This window comes from Parasteatoda tepidariorum, chromosome 6 (genome assembly GCF_043381705.1).
Source record: "Parasteatoda tepidariorum isolate YZ-2023 chromosome 6, CAS_Ptep_4.0, whole genome shotgun sequence".
In the NCBI taxonomy this organism is placed as follows: Eukaryota; Metazoa; Arthropoda; class Arachnida; order Araneae; family Theridiidae; genus Parasteatoda; species Parasteatoda tepidariorum.
Genome location: NC_092209.1, coordinates 47124689 through 47141173, shown reverse-complemented (window position 1 = coordinate 47141173; position 16485 = coordinate 47124689). Strand labels below are relative to the sequence as shown.

Genomic DNA, 16485 nt, shown 5'->3' with positions numbered 1-16485 from the left:
ACCTTGATTAAGTAGACAGAGATTATGATCTAGGATGAGTGTTTAAACTTGACGTCTTCGAGTATTTGTGTCGGGACTGCCACCCCGCAATACATTATGACCATTAATATCTCCTGGCAAAATAAAAGGCTTGGACCCCTAATTCATCAAAATGTTCAAATCATTTCTGAATCAATATGATCATTCGGAGGTAAACGTACAGAACAAGTTGCTGTGGAGATGTTCATGTGAATTTTAGCACGGCAACAACCTGGAATGAGGTAGACAATGAATGGCGAGTTGAGGGGAAATATGGTAGAGGTTAAAAATGACACCCGACAGTTAGTTCCTGTCGGACAGTATGATGCAATCACTTAGATGACAGGCATAGTTGTGTTAATTAAAAGTCTCAGTTGACGTTAAATGAGTCTTTTGAAGCGCAAAACATGATGGGTAATATTAAAAAACAATAGCAGAGATTTTATTGCATCTAAGGCATTTAATTTCAATCTTATTTATTTCTTTATCACATGGGAACTGAAAAATATATTAATTCGGAGTTACAACATTTTACAGACACACGCGCATTTTTTTTTTTTTTTTTTTAAAAAACCACAAATGTGTAGATTTAGAAATTCATTAATAGGCTCTTAAGAAAATCATCATCAAGTAGCATCTTATATATCTTTTATAGCATCTGTAACGATTGGAAGTTATACAGGTAAATCTAAGTTGTAATCTATCTTCATAATCTTATCTTCTATCTAAACACGTATGACTCTACTATTTATAGACTAAATTAAGACTTCTTACATCTTAATCTTCTAGTTTTATGCTTTAAATGCTTTCAGAATTTTTGAGTTGTCAAAAAACGGAAATGTCTTTTAAAAAGACACATCCTGTCAATTTTCTTTAAAAATTTCCTATGTTTGTCTATAAATAGAAGGACGATTTGTGTTTAGATTAGAGATAAGATTAGGAAAATAGATTACAACTTATTGGTTTATTTTCCAATCGTTAATGAAAAGATAACGAATATAGATGATATTGATTGATAATGGTTTTTGAAAAAGCCTGTTTATGAAGTTTTCTGCACATTTGGAGATATATATTTTTTCATATTTTGATTTGTGAATTTGTTAATGGATGCAAATCCCAATAAACAGTGTTTTTAACCTCTTATTACCGGAAATTTAAAAATATGGAATACCGAAAAGATAAGGAATACTGAAACATTTTAACTTTAAGGATAGAAAATATTTAATATTGTAAAAAACTAATGTTGTTAAATTATAGCAAAACGGATTTTTATCGAATTAAATTAAACATTGATAAATATTTTCAAGAAAAACAATAAAAATAAAAATTAAATATTTAATGCTGAAATGTACTAGCATTGCTGGAAATCTATTAAATAAAGAAATAGCTAAACAATAAATTGAATTTCAATTATAAATAATTTCAAGATTAAAAACAATAATAATTGAAAATAAATATTTAATGCTGAAACATATGCTTACGATTAAAGGATAAGATTAAAGATTGAATCAAGAATTTAATTCAAATATTTTCGAGATTAAAAACAATAAAGATTGAAATTAAATATTTAATGTTGAAACATGCTCATGTAATTGGAAATTTTAAAAATTAAATTAAGTGTAGACTATAATTATTTTTAAGATTTAAAACAATAACAATTGAATTTGAATACTTAATGCTGAAACCTGTTCATGCTGTTGGAAATTTAAAGAATTAATTTGAGTATAGATAACAAATATTTCCGAAATTAAAAACAATAACGTTTGGAATTAGATATTTACAGATGAAACATACTCAGATTGTTAGAAAACTACTACATTATGGGATCACTAAAGAATGGAAGTGGGTGTTATTTTTGTTTATTTTAAATATCAAAACTCAGAAAAAATAAAATTGAATATCTAATGTTACAACATACTCTTATTTATTGAAAACTAATACATAATGGAATAAATAAAGAGCGAAAGTAATTATAAAATATAAATATAGTTAAAATAAAAATTTGTAACAAATGAAATCAGATATTTAATGATGTAACATTGATGACAAATCATTACTATCGAAATTATTAAGGAGTGAAATCCATAATCCATCACAAAATAGTTTTGTGATTTAAATTAATAATAATTTAAATAAAATGTTTTATTACTCAGATTGTTAGAATAATGTATTACAACGTAGTCCCTTAAAGATTAAATTTATAATTTCATTTTAAAAAAAAATTGAGATTAAAATTGTAATTAAATATTAATTTCGTTCATACTCTCTCATTGTTGTAGACTTAATATCAAAAATACAAAAAAAATTAAAATAGATTAAGCTAGAAAAATAACTTAGTTAGAAGAATAGCTTTTAGTGAATATTACAAACCTATAAAGTTAATTAAATTGCTTAAGGGACATTTAGCCTTATATGGGGTCTTAATATTTCGAGTAACTGAGCAGCTCGATACTAATGAAAAAGAAAATTCATCGCGACAAAAACATTTCTTTTTGAGTGCTTAATCTATTATCGCCTTTAACTATGCCTCGTTGGAAAAGGCTGTTAAGTAGATAGATGAAAAGCTAATGATTTCTTTCTTTTTCTATTGCCCATTATCAAGGTCAAATACCCTAACAGCAAAAGCTATAGTTAATAGTTCTTCCCATTTTTGAGCTAAAGGGTCGTAACAATGAATTTTTTCCAATATTTCCGTTATTTTAACTTGAAGTTACTTTACCCGTTTATTGATTTTTAGAGAGAGAAGAAAACTAATTAAAATAAAATATTTTATTTTAATAACATTTTCCTCTCTTTTCCTTCATTTTTATTACTTTATTATATAATTTTCCATGTTTTCTCCGTATTTTGAACTTATTTTAAGAATTCTATATGCTTGCAGCTTGTGCGCTGTAAATAAAACTTATTATTTTTCTTCGCTTTTCATTTTATCCTTTTTGTCTTTACTTTCGTTACCTTGTGAGTGAGAAAATACAAGTATTTCAATTGAAAAAAATTGAAAAAACTGCTGTTTTTTTCTAAAAACTTCTAATTTTTTCTTAAAACAGTTTTTCGCTAAGATTCTTCCAATTAAATAATTTTTTCGCAATTACAATATTTAATGTTCAGTGCAAATAAACATATTACAGTTACAGTCAATTTTATCTTAAACTTAATTTGCAATTAAATATTGCTTATATGAAACGCGTTTCCGCTATTTTCATTATAATGAAAAAATAAAAAGTATGTACTTTCACTTGTATTTCATAACTTTTATTTGAACTTTCGTTACCTTTTGAGTGAGAAAATACAAGTATTTCAGTTGAAAAAAACCGTTATTTTCTTATCTAAAAACTTCTAATTGTTTTCTTAAAACAGTTTTTCGCTAAGATTCTTCCAATTAAACAATTTTTTCGCAATTGCAATATTTAACGTTCCGTGCAAATAAACATATTACAGTTACAGTCAATTTTATCTTAAACGTAATTTGCAATTAAATATTGTTTATATGAAACTCGTTCAGCTATTTCCATTATATCAAGAAAAGCATTTTGCTTTTCTTGGAAACATCGATAGTAATTTCATCCTTGAAGGAGATTGGAGAAAGCACTTATATTATTTTAAATTTCTTTCAAGTGATCTTGAAAATTGATTTTACTTGTATTTTCACTAGCACTATTCACTTGTTATTTTCCAAAATCTGTACCCTGTTACCCGTTTAACGCTTCTTCTGCTGTACTTGTGCTCTTACTCATTGCAATTTAAAAATTGCATTCCATTTTATGTCCGTGATACCATAAAATGTAGGGGGTACATCATCATGTAGTCGGATTATACGCCGGTGGATAAATTACCAAAATGTTATTTGCCACTCAAGCCAAAAATCAAGTCTTCTGCTAACTTTACTAAATGAGGCGATGACGCAAAGATGATGGTTTTCGGGATCGAACAGAGATTTGGGAATGCCAATCACGCTCTTTGGCGATTTCGTTAATGAGTTTCGAAAGTACTAACAATTAAGGTGAGTGTAATCTGGCACGATTTGAGATTTCTGTGAGTCAATAAATGGTTATGTATTTAAACCTCAGCAGCTATTTTCTGTTACTAATCAGCTTTTCAAGATAAATATTGAGAAAAAAGTCAAAAGAATCCTTGTATGTATGTGATGTGCTTAGTTTTTCGATATTGGTAAAAAGAAAAAAGAACCTATTCACTGACAGATATTTCAAGATAAAACGATTGGTTTATTTATTTTTATAAATTTTCTGATGAAAAATCTGTCTATTTGTCTTACTAATAATATGTCTTATCTAATACTATGTCTTATCTAATCAAATTTATAAATCTTTAATTTTGTACCAAACTTAAAAGACAATTAAGGACTCTAATCAAAGCAATAAAAGCTTTTTAAAAAATATAGATTTTTTAAAAAAAATTAAGTTTTTACATATATAATAGTAAAAAAAAAAAAAGACGACTTAAACCGATACAGATTTTAACAACTTGAAGGACATTATATTTTTTCCACAAAGAGATTATAAATTACGCTAAGAAAATATATATAGTCCAAACTACCAGAATATGGTAAATTTTACCGTGTTTCTGTCTTTATGGGGGGACCAGAAAGCTCGGTAATTTTATGCTGTACTGAAACGCTTTAATAATTTTGGAAAGGTTAAAAAAAATATAGTGTTTGATAAAAAGTGTAAAAATTTGGTAATTGTGATAAAACTTGGTAATTTTATCACGATGCCTTAAAACATGGCATAAATTTTAAAGTTAAAAATCAATTGTTGACTTAAAATTAAATTAAATTGATACATTTTCCTTTCAGCTTTGCATTTGTTTTTTAGTCTTGTGATAAGCACTTTATTTTTGAAAACCAGAATTTCCGAAAATTTATTACCATATGAGTGGAAAAATCACCAAATGGCAGATTTAAATACCGTATATTTAGATTATACTAACCAGAACTATCATTTTTTACCAGAAATGTCATTATCATTCAGTACGGTAATTCAGTAGAATTTCGCCTTGTAATGCGAAAATGCTAATGTTACTTCAGAAATTTAAACAGTCATTAACATGCATTATTTAAATTTCATACGTTGATTGACACAATTTTATACAAGTTTACAATCAAAGTAGTTATTACCGATTAAAAAGTAAATATTACTTCCTAATTGTTTTAAAATAGTAACTAAATGTATTTATCATAATTGTTGTATAATAGGGTGTATAATACTTATTATACCAGACGTATAATACTTTATAGTGGAGAGAAAATACTTTAATTTGAAGTCTTTAATTACGAAGAATAATTAAAATTAAGAGCATATTAATAACAGAAGATGATACATTAAGAAGGGATGACAAGTAAATAACACTGATAAATACCGTTAAATAAAAGATAAACATAAAATTTACAGGTTATTCCCTTTGTAAGTTTTATTTATTTTTCTGCTAAAGACAGGCAAATTTATCTCCTTCCTTTAATAAGTATCGATACATGTGACTATTTTCTCCAATTGAAATACGCAAAACGATAAGGCAACGATTATTTTGTTATGATATATAGAGTTACACACAGCTGTTTTAGTTTTGTTTTTAAAAAAAGTGAGAAAATATGTCCTCATTCAGCAAGCTTACTCAAATATACATTCTATTAAATAAACTGATGAGCTTTACAAACCAAAATAAAAACTTCTTTTTGAACTCAAAATTTTACTGTTTAATTATAAGTTCTTACACCTCTCAACTTTGTTTTTTGATGCCTACATTTTTCATATTAAACTTAAAAAAACTTTTCGGTCAATACTCTTCTGTGTTAAAACATTCTGATTAATGATTCTATCTTTCTAGAAAAACAGGAGTTATGGGAAATCGAATTGGCAGGCAGCAGAAACCTATATGTCAATCAGAGAAAAATGGGCTATAATCGTAGACAGCTTAAAGAGGCATATTAGAGAAGAAAGAAAAGCGTGAATTTTTTGGTTGCTTTTATTGTTTTGACAGGAACGATATGATTAATTATCTTTGTCTTCGATTTCTTTATTATCACTGTATAATTGCGCATTTATGAGAGGAATTTCTGAAACTGTATAATGATATAAATACATTCATAAAAGCGTTTAACAGTTACAAATAACTATTTACTTATCATTTCATAGTTTTATTCTGAATAATTTATTTAATTCAGACAGATAACTAAGAAAAATAATAAAGCAGTTTTTAAAGTTAGTTTAAAATTGAAATTTCCATTGAACTTTTCGAAAATGATTATTACAGTTCAAATATTTATCATCAATAAATATTATTTTGGTGTTCTTGTAAATATGCAGGAAGTGCCATACAGTGTTCTTATAAATATATATGTAAAGTATACAGGATGAAAATCCAAAGTCTCCTACTCTGTACTTAAGTGTTATTAAAAGCACTTTTATTACTGCTGGGTCATAACGGGGAAGAGTATCTCTTGTTTATCCAAAGTTGTCAAACCCTTTGATTGGCATAGTATGAATAAAACAATCCGCGTTTATTTTAAATTTAATGGCTAAAAGTGAAACAACCAATTCATGCGGTATATTAAGTCTTCTAAAAAAAGAAGAAAACGAAACGCACGAAAGATTTTATTTTATATTTTTTAATCGTCACTGAATAGCCGACCCAATTCTATGGGTTTACGACGACTTATGTTCAACTCTATAGCCTTATAATTTTGAACACAATCCAGAAGACAAGGATCGAGTGTTGCGAGAAATTTGCCTTCGTGGAGGACTTTTTGATGGAGCTAACCCGCATTTGCGTTACATGGAGAGGAAGACCACGGTTATCCTGACGGCAAGGAGACTCGAACCCATGATCCGTCCACCACTGAGGATATTCCATGTCAGCACTGTGGTCGGTGCAAACCGGATGCGGAATTCGTATCCGCTGGGATTCGAGCCCGGTTCGCCTCACTGGAAGGCGAACGCTCTATCCCCTGTGCCGCGGGGCACTGGGGCCAAAGATAATCACAATCATGGCTTTGATAAAACAGAACCAGTATTGTTGACTGAGCTTAGGACTCAACCTCAACAGTTGTTCGCATAGAGGGCGCTGCCTTAGGGAAGCGAGATTGCAACCGTTAATTTACTATTCTAGCCTTGTCAGAAGCTATATAGTTTTTATTTAGCAAATATGTTTGCAAATATAGTACGAACATTTTTTTTAATGAAAAGCATAGTTTTACATATTCATAATAGTTTAGGTTTTGAATTTTTTCTTGCCTTCTTCTAATGAAACAAAATGTTATCAGGCAGAATTCATTAGAAAACTTTTTGTTAGGTGATAGGTTGAAGTTTATCAATACACAGGTCAGAAATGGGCATACTGAGAACTTGGACTCTACAATTGGACATTGATGAGTGAAACAAATACCATACCCCAACCCAACGTAACATAACATCCTAAAACGTGAACATAACATCAGAAAGAGCAGCAATTTACAAATCATTATTCAATTCAAGTCCAACAATTAGAAAAGAAAAAAAATTGGGCAGCATGTACTAGAAGTTGAGTAAATATTTTTATGCTTACTCGAAACAGAATGGAAAGAACAATTGCTAACGTAAACAAATGCCACGTTTCAACAATAAATCAGGATCAAGATACCCACACTGTTTGTATTCCATTCAATGAGATCCTTGAGAGCAACCCATTGAATGAATTGACTCTATTTTGTCATGACCAATTTGCATTGAATTTAGAACAGTTCCCCAATTAATGTATATTAAGCTATTTAGCCTAGCAATGTTGTTGACGTATGCCTGTTTAGGCAGAGGGGGTGCGATTGTTCTTGTTTTCCAGTAGCGCCATCTATGGCCAAGAATTCGACTTCTGCCACTCCATACGTCACACCCATTTATAGGGCGGACCCATTCATACATCCATTCATTCATCCACAGATCGTAATTTTGACCTGAATCAGAGAACGATCGATCTCCAATCCAGTACCCCCAGAGGTGTTGATTTGTTATGGGAACTTGGAGGACTTTGCGACTCGACAGAATTTTAACGTGCATCATTCACCAACTACACGGCGAATCTAGCCTAGCAATTTTGAACTAATCTTGAATCTTAGGTGAGTTATCTGGTGAGTAAATGTGAATGGTGATCTGGTGAGTATTAGGTGAGTAAATGTGAATCTTAGGTGAATTTAGACAAAGTCACGCTTGCGTGTAAACCTTTTTGAGTGAAACTAAGTATTTGTCTTACTATGAAGGACTCTAATACATGCTCTAGCGATATTTTAAGTTTTTCCTTATGATCCGTGGGGTACATTAAATAAGCCAAGTAATCTAAAATAACACAATGGCGCAATATCATAAACTAAAAAAAAAATAATAAACTGAAGCAAGATCACTGGAAACCGTGAGATCGTAAGACCCAAGTTCACCTTAAGAAAAACCATTTGAGAGATCATCTCTTATTTACATTTGTTCATTTATATACGTACGTTCTGCTAAAGCCACCAAATACATCTTGATAGTAAAAATTTTTAAAAATATTTTGGTCCATCAAAAGCATCAGAAAAAAATCTTAAGCAATTGACATATCTCGCATACGTAATTATGGTATAAATTGACATATATGCAATATACTAAATAACACAACTACTTTAATGAAATAACGCGATGTCATAAACTAAGATATAAAAATTATTGAAAATAAAGTTTGATCATTGGAAAAGGTGAGATCATAAAATTCGTGTTTATCTTAAGAAAATTCAAGTTTGAAAACATTACACAAAATTAATTACTGTGGTATATATTTTGTGAGACACTTAAAACTAGATTATACTTAAAAATGTTTTCTTTCCTCTGAAAAGTTTGCACTTTGAGACGAACCTTTAGAATTTTGGTTACATAATTTAGGTTTGTTCGGTTATTATTTAAGATTCGACGGGGAAAAAATTTCATTAATTTTGGTGGCTTAAAAGTTATTTTCAAAATCTGATCTGACAGAAATTACAAAAACATTCTCCAATTTAAATCTATTCTGTAGATTTATTTAAATACTATTCCTTTAGCAGCTTTTATTTTAACTCAAATAGAACTTTTTTAGAAATGTTTACTAAAAGAATGATATTTTGCATTTACGGAAAAGAGCAAATAGAGAATTGGCCTTACAGTATTTAGACTAAAAGTAGTCGTATTTTATGACATCAATTAAACTCAAAAACAGTAATTCTAAATGTCAATCAATTCTGAAAATTGTTATCTGTAGAATTACGGCTAAATTTTAATTTAAAAATATAATTGATAATTTGTGCTTGAAAATTTTATAACTTAATAAAAAGTTTATTCTAAAATGGTTCATAAATAAATTTCGATATTTATTCTTTAATCGGCTATCATCTAATGATAGAATCGAAAAACAATAAAATGGCTAATATTTTATAATAATTTATATAATATTTAATAACTAATATTTTATATATATGAAACATGCATTGAACCATAACAATTGCACTCCTAATTCCTGAAAACCAAATCAAAAATAACGATGCTTAATCTAAAACTAATGTTAGTTTTAACCTATTAACTAATTTATTTATAATTTCTCAGTCTCCAACACTTCTACCTCATTAATTAACTGTTAAAAGGATTAGGATTATACAATTAATTAGATACGGCGGAATAACTGTCTTTAATTGTTTTGTTTTTTCGGAGATAAATATTTGTCAGAGCAATTAAAGAGCTAATTCAATTATCATGGTTAAGCGATTTCTTTAATTGCTTCTCGATATTTCTTATTGTTGTTAGAATACAATATTAAAATTAAATTAGAGTACGTCCTCAACAGCATTTCAAATTCAACAGCTATTATTTTGTCGTTAGCATTTCTCATAAAAGAAACATTTAATCCATTGAATTGATTTGACTAAATCAAAACCTAAAGTGATTATGCTGCACAAAATTAAAAAACCCGCAGTTAAGTTAAACTCTCATTTTAGAAGATTCAGAAAAATTCTTGAGCTACATTTTGCTTTCTTTTATAATCGATTCATATAAAATTATCATTTTTGTACCTAAACGTGAGCTCTTAAATATTTTATGAAATCGCTTTCACCCTCAAGCGTCAGCTGTGTATGTTTGGCAATTAAAAGATGAGCCCCCAGTACGATTGCAGTCAGTGAGGACGTAGACTACTTTTCTAATTGTCAGGCAGTACTTGTTAGGATTTGATTAAACCAAAACAGAAAAATATTATACTGCACTAAATTGGAAAAGCAGCATTCTCTTTCTAGAAGATTTAGTAAAATTTTTAATCTGTATTTCGTTAGTTTTTATTATCAAATCATGGAAAGTAACCAGTTTTACTGGATTAGGTTCTAGCCAATAATTGAGATTTCTACACTTATCTTGTATTTCTGAACCAATTGTATTAATAGATATTTATATCATCAAGTGAAGATAGGAATTTATTTAGATGAACGAAATGTTCTCCGGTATCACTTCCCACGAAGCGGTACGTCAACAAAGAAGTTTCGTGAATTTTGAGTAGTCATTTAATACAGCGAAATTAAACTTGAGTTCAAAATTATTTTTGTTATCGATATAAATCTGATATTGGTATAAATTCTATGAGCAACTTCATACAGACAAGCAAATGTTAAGCTTCTTGTGCACATTTTTTTTTCATATTCACTATACTGTTATTACTTCATGTTAAATTTCAATTGCTTTAATCTAGGAGTACCATTAAGCCTGATTACTTTTCTTCAAATAAAGACGATGAAAATTTCTTTGATTCGACGAAGGGTTCTTCCGGAGCTTGTCCCATGAAAAAATTGCATCAATAATGGAAATTTGTGAATTCTGAGTAGTACTGATTTACTGTACATATTTATCTGAAATTGAGACTTATCATCAAAATAAAATGCACTCAACACTGTATCTGAAGCTTGTTGCTTCTATTAAATGAGTTGCCCTCCATTAATAAAAAGTCAGATCCACTTCTACTTGTGCTGTTTAGGGTGTTAAAATTAAATTTACATTTTTTTGTTTTGGTGATCATAAAAACTATAATATTTAACTTGAAATGAGAAAGGTATAAAAATGTACAATGAAAACGATGGGGGAAAAATTTAACATTCAAACATTTGTTTAAGAATTATTAACTGAAATTTAACCCGCTGAAAGGTTATTTTTATTTGTAAAGCCTGTTTTAATCAAGAAATTGTGATTTGTTCAAATGTTATTGAGATGATTTTCCCACAATTTTGGCTATTGATCCACTGTTATAGTAAAAGTCATTAATTTCTATCAAAATCTTTATTTATAAGCTCGCGCCCTAGCTAATGTCGATAGTAACAACAACAACAAAAAAAACGCGGAGAGATTAGATTTTGACAGGAAGGAATTTTAATACCTATCTATGAATTTTTAAAAAAATATATGAAAATTCTAAATTTAATGAAATAAAAACAGTATCCCATTGGAACATAAGTATCATTAACAATTGAAAACAACAATTAAATTTATTTCTTTTAATTGAGACTCCCAATCAGTATTCTTGCGTTTTATTTTTTTTAAAGTACGAAAGATTATTTTATAAATCGAGATAATTGTTTATTTCGTTGCGATTAAATATTGACAAAATATTTTTACTTAAATTATAATTGTTATGTCCGCTTTATTAACAAAATGTTGTTCCTTGTTTGTGAGGAAAATATCGATTTCTAAGGAGGAAAAAACAATAAAAAAAGCTATCACGGAGTAAAGCAAACAAGAGAGAAGACGACTAAAAATTTTAAAAAAATAAATAAATAAGCAAAGATTTATTATTTTAGGAAAATTAAAAATAATGATATAATTTAATCATATATTTCTTGACACATTTAAATTCCAAAGAAATAAAGAGGTATACCTAGTGACCAAATCTACTCAAAACCTCGATACCAAAGATAATGATAAATTTAATCATATATTTCCTGACATATTAAACCCTACTCAAAACCAAAGATAATGATATAATTTAATCATATATTTCTTGACATATTTAAATTTTTTAAAAAAAATAGGCATACCTAGTGACCAAATCTACTAAAAACCTTTCAAACTAACTCGTGATTTACACGTATGTAAAAAATGTTTTAATAGCATACTAGCACATTATCAGAAGCATGTGACGCTGCATTGATATTACAAGATCGAGTCAAATGAAAAGCGAATATATGACGAACTGAGTATTTTATTTAAAAAAAGTCTTCATATGCATTTAGATGCTTGTTCCACTGACTAACAAGTTGTGTGATTCAATTCTCATGAAACTCCTGTTTAGGTTACTGCTTTAAAAGGTTTGTAAATTCACATTAACGTCTGACACGAATATGGTTCCCTTGAGCCGCATTTTTATATGCCTGAAAATATGGAAGTCACTAGGTGACAGATTTGGACCTTAAGGGGAATGCTGCAGCTTTGTCCACTTGACATTTCCAGTTTTTTTCTTAAAGTCACATCAGCAACCGTCTTCTGGCTGTCTTAAACGGAGTTGTCTGTTTTGTATAATGTCTTTCACATCTTTCTTTGAATGCTATACACGGTGGGCAATCAAATAAAATGTCCGCCGTATGAAGCAGCCTTTCGGTGATAGAACAGCTTATCACGTTGGAAAAACAACTTCAGTTGTCAAAAATCTGACCACATCACGTTCTTCATCTTTTGGAGCTTCCATTTATGTTACGCATCCTGGTTCAATCTAGTGTTTGAGAGCATTAAAGGACTTTTTTCCTCACATCTTCCTCGCCACGTTTGCAAATTAGAGATTTTTGTATGCTAAGCGCATGCGCCACTGACAATGGACCAAACCATTATTTGAAAAGGATAGGTTTGCTTATTTTCATTACAGTCACCCTCGTAAATTATTTTAAAAATAAATCAACAATAGTTCCTTTCGATTCATTAATTGAACTAAAAAAGCTAAAAGTAGTTATAAATAAATTACGAATCGGACTCACACTATGTGATACAAACACTTTTTAGTTTATGAACCAGCTGTCGTATGTAATAGTGCCAAGTGAGCTTGTCATTGAAACAAATTCTGATTCAGTGCATATAATAAGAATTGCTCAGATAACGATACTTCAACTATGAAATTTCAACTCAACTGTTATTTTTTTTAATTGGAGATTTCACACCTAAATGCTTGGTATTATCTCCAGAAAAATAATTTAACTTCGCCCAAATTAACCTATGGAAGAATATGTCCGGATGTTCCAAATGTATTTAATAGCTATTTAATATTTTTGAATAATTTTGTTTCGTTTTATTCATTCAAATTTGTGCTAAAGAAGATAGTTACCAAATTTTAATTTTTACGGTTTTAAGTATATTTAAATCTTTTCAGAAGTTCTTAGCTTTTCAAAGTTCATGTTTGGCTATTTTAGCCGTGAACATCCAACTTTTTTACTCTACCTAACTATTTTTGATTGAAGGTATTTTACACCAGAATGCTACATTCTTCTTAATTTCTCCCATCAGTCAAAAAAGCATGATTTGACTTCTTTCATGCTTACTTATGGAGATTTACGTTTCCGGAATTCTCATATTTATTCAATAACTAATTAGTATTTTTGAATATTTCTTCTTTATTTTATTCGTTGAAGTGTGTTCTATTGAACTTAATTTGCTAATTTTAAAATTAAAGAATGCAAGTATTTTTTAAATTTTTCAAAGTTTTAGAAATACTTACAAAATTTAAAGTTCCAAGTTTTTCAAAGTTCAAGTTCTGAAAATTTTAAATTTGGTAGAAATGGAACACATTTCAATGAATAAAATTAAACAACTGAGATGTTATTCAAAAATATTTGTTAGTTAATGAATAAATAGGGATATTCCAGACATATAATTTATATGCTAACAAATACAAGATATAATTATTTTTTTACTAAAGGAGCCACTTAAGGGAATGGGTTTTTGTACACGGAGATTATTTATTAAACCTTTAACTTTTATCCGTTCTTTTTACCAACTTTGAACAGCGGTAACGCCGAAGTGCTTTGCACTGGAAATAAAACTAACAAACTATCTTCGAACCCTCAAATAAAATAAATAAAATGATGTCGCAGAATAATATAAACCTTTTTATTAAAATAAATATTTAAAAAAATAATTTTTCAGAATTATATAAAATTGTTCTTAAAAGATGCTTACTATTTATCAATTGTTAGTTACTTAATTATAAAATTTATTATTTTTGTCCCTATTTTCATAGCATAAATGCTCTTACAGGGAAAAGTTAAGAAAATAATTGAAACAAAATCATAAGTTTAAAAATAGCATTGCACTTTTTTTGATATTAGTAATTTTTCAATTAAGAAATATATATATATATATACTTCAGGTATAACGAAAAGTTTTGAAGCATAAGATCTGAAACGGGCTATATATTGTGACACATACTTTACATCTTGCATATTTAAAGTAATAACATCAAACAAAGAAATGATCTAAGTTTGACAAAAATAAAACAGCAAAAATAACTGAGAAAATGTAGGATGCGTCTCAGAAGCCATATTTTTTTAAAAAATGGCCAGCATATTTATAGAAAAATTAAAAAAATTGTAAGAAAAATATTTCAATAAACTTGATTATGTAAACTATTAGTTATATTAAGTATCGTTCGCAAAAACATTTATCAGATTTTAAACTTTTAATAGTTGTTAATTACCCTGCATGATTAGAAAGGAACAACTTTTTTATTTTATATACATTTTAATAGTTTAAAATTCTTGTTCCCCAATAGAGTTCTTTTTTTTTCGATACAGGTACATTTTAATGACGAAATATTACTCCTCGATTAGCAAGCAATTTATCCTGAATACTATTTTTATTCTTTAAATTTTACAGTATAATTCTTACATCCAAATTTAGATATATTTTAAGTAGTTTCAATTTTCAACTAGTGAGAAAATTGATAATAATTTTTAACTAACGTGAGAAAGAGCATTTTATTTAGTTATAAAATTGCTTAAACTTAGTCAAAAATAAATAATGATATAATAAAAACATTTCTAGTTTTTATTAATTTTTTTATCCTTTATTTATTTTTATTTTTTAGTATTTTTTATGTCTTTGTATAACAAATTTATAAAAAGAAAATTTTTCTAAAGCATGACTTTTTTAAAAATTTATTTACAATCGAAAATATATTCTATAAATTTAATAACAATCAAATGTAGAATAAAAAGAATAAGTTAATTTTTAAAAACTAACAAGAGAATAAGTACTTAATAATGGATCATAAAAAATTCATGAACAGTGCATTTAATTTTAAAATTGTTTAAACTCAGTAAAAAAATAGAATGATGTAATGAAAACATTATTAGTTTTAAATATTTTTTATTATCTTTTATTCCTTTATTCTTTACTACATATTATATCTTTGATTCCTCATAAATTTATAAAAGGTCATTCTCTCTTCAGAATGACTTTTAAAAATGTATTAGAAAGCAAAAATATATTTTATATATTTATTAGCAATCAAAAATACATTTTATAAATTTATTAGCTATCAAATTCAGAATAAAATATATTAGTTAATATTTATATTCTTACCTGTAATTTGTGTATCATGCATCAAAGGCAAACTAGATCAGCAAATGGAAAGCCCACTTAAGAGAATTAATTCTACTAGCTGCGTCCCGCGGTCCGGCCATTTCAGATATGGGTGAAACGAAATCCCTGTTTCCTGCACATGGGGTAGAAATAAGGGGGCGAACGGAGTTGTACTTTATTTTGGCGCCCTCACTTGTGGGTTCAGGGCGCCACCGTCGCCAAAGGAAGTTCGCACGCAAACTTTTCAGTAACGGGCATTTTCGAAGAATACTGAGAAAAGACTGTTGCAGGAAAAAAGAATTTTTTTTTTCAACTTTACTTTCCTACCTTGAGTAAAACAATTAAGTTATCGTGTTTGAAAAGTATTCTAGATTGTTTTTCTTATGCCAAATGGCAGAAAGGTTTTTAGAATCAAGGTTTCTGGTTCAATTAAAAAAAATTGATTTTTGTTATCAAATGAAAACACGAGTCTTTCTGTTTGCGAACTGTACGGTTTTTACTTTTCTTCTGGGAAATTATTTTAATTATTAAAAAGCCTTCAGTCCTATTTTTTTTTAAAAATACTTTTTCAAAAGATTGATTGAGAATTGTTGTTTCAACTTTTAAAAAAAGACTGCCTATCTCAATGTATAATGTAAGTTTTCATTTCATAGTTATTTTAAACGAGATAATGAGACCGGAAAATTTTTTGTTGAATATAAAAAAATTCAAATAATTAATTAGTAAATGTATTTCATTGAAACATTCAATTCTCTTTCAATTTATTTATAATTTCTTAAGCTGATAAAACTTTATCAAATAATTAAAAATCCAACTCAGTTGTAAATAATTGGGTGTTTCCTATCGGGCATGATTTTAAAAGTAAAAATGCGTAAAAATGCGTAAA

At 28.2% G+C, this 16485-nt stretch overlaps 1 protein-coding gene across 1 annotated transcript in view; it reads right to left on the bottom strand.

Moving 5' to 3' along the window:
* The window catches only part of LOC107452521 (neuropeptide SIFamide receptor), a 118212-nt gene extending 102376 nt beyond the window's left edge, over window positions 1-15836 (bottom strand). Inside the window, exon 1 of the mRNA XM_016069011.3 lies at window positions 15600-15836. The gene's annotated coding sequence lies outside the window, so the exon portion shown is untranslated. The remainder of the gene's footprint in view (window positions 1-15599) is intronic.
* Between the last annotated feature and the right edge of the window lie 649 nt (window positions 15837-16485).